A 1,547-nucleotide genomic window follows, 5' to 3' on the forward strand; every position below is an offset into this window, starting at 1 on the left:
AAGATTAGGAAGGGAGGTTAAAGTTTCTCCGAGATTTAAGGACTATAAAATGGACTAGAATAGTTACTAAATAAAATACATCACAGGGAATGTGTGTTGATAAAGTTAAGGAATAATGTTTATGTTGGTTAATCCATTATCGAATGTTTAAATAACTGTTTATTTAAAAAGGGGGGGATGTAATATATTTAAGTATAATACATTATGATGTAAGTGTGTAATGGGCACGTGATTGGTGAACAAGAAGGCAGATAAAAAGCATGTCAGTTCTAGAGCCACCAGTGTGTCGTCTCATTTTATTGGTTTAAAAAACAATAATACACCGCCCAGCACTTAATATCTGTCCCTGCAGCACAAAAGCAGTCATGAGTAGCACAGGTATATTTGTAGCAATAGCCAACAATACATTGTATGGATCAAAATTATACATTTCTCTTTTATGACAAAAATCATTAGGATATTAAGATCATGTTCCATCAAGATATTTAGTAAATTTCCTACTGTAAATATATCAAAACTTATTTTTTTATTAGTAATATGCACTGCTAAGAACTTCATTTGGACATCTTTAAAGGTGATTTAATATAGGGGTAGAGTGGGGGGAAAACACCCCCCTACTGATTTCCCCAAAATAACCACAAGCTAAATTCAAGATCAATTTTTATTGTAACTATGGACTACGTTGCCGAGAGTGATGTGGCAGTTTTCACCATGAAGCTTACACTGGTGATGTACCGGAATGTCACGAATCCTGGTCATGCTCTTCCGGACAATCGCCACAAGAGGTCCCCGTTTGGATTATTGCTCTCGTCTCTGGATTATCTCTCTGCCTTGCCCCTTTGGATACTGTTCGCTGATCGTCGACCCACGCTTGCTCCACGGATTGCTTTGTCTTGCCTCCACCATACCAGTTTGGCACTGTCTGAACCTGCTTGTTTATGACCATGTTTTATAATAAAGCTTTGCATATGGATCCGCACATCTCACGTCTCGTCAGCCCCGTAACACGGAAAGAAAACAGATTTCACAGTAAATGGTATAATTTTCAGTTTACCCCACCTAAACGCCCCCTTGGCACAAATTAAAAAAAATTTAAAAATCTAATAACATGAAAACTCTGGACATTTTTCATACTTGTTTTATAATTTATGTCATAGTCATTAAAACTATGATAACTTTTTTGAACACATTTAACTTTTGTTTCACTGAAAAAAAAAAAAGACAATCCTTAAAAAAAAAAAAAAGTCAAAGTGACGTGACATACGGCCAAGTATGGTGACCCATACTCAGAATTCGTGCTCTGCATTTGACCCATCCAACGTGCACACACACAGCAGTGAACACACACACACACCGTGCATATAGACAGAGAAGGACAAATGGAAAAAAATATAGGTACTATATTTATAGCTGGACAATTATATTGTAGGTAGAAGGTACAAAAGTATAACACTGAAAACATTACTATAAGCTGTACAGTACGGAGATGAAAATATTAGAATATCTTTTTCCTAGCCATTAAGGCTTCACACTTCAGTTCAGTAGGT

Source organism: Barbus barbus, assembly GCF_936440315.1.
Source record: "Barbus barbus genome assembly, chromosome: 27".
Classification (NCBI taxonomy): domain Eukaryota; kingdom Metazoa; phylum Chordata; class Actinopteri; order Cypriniformes; family Cyprinidae; genus Barbus; species Barbus barbus.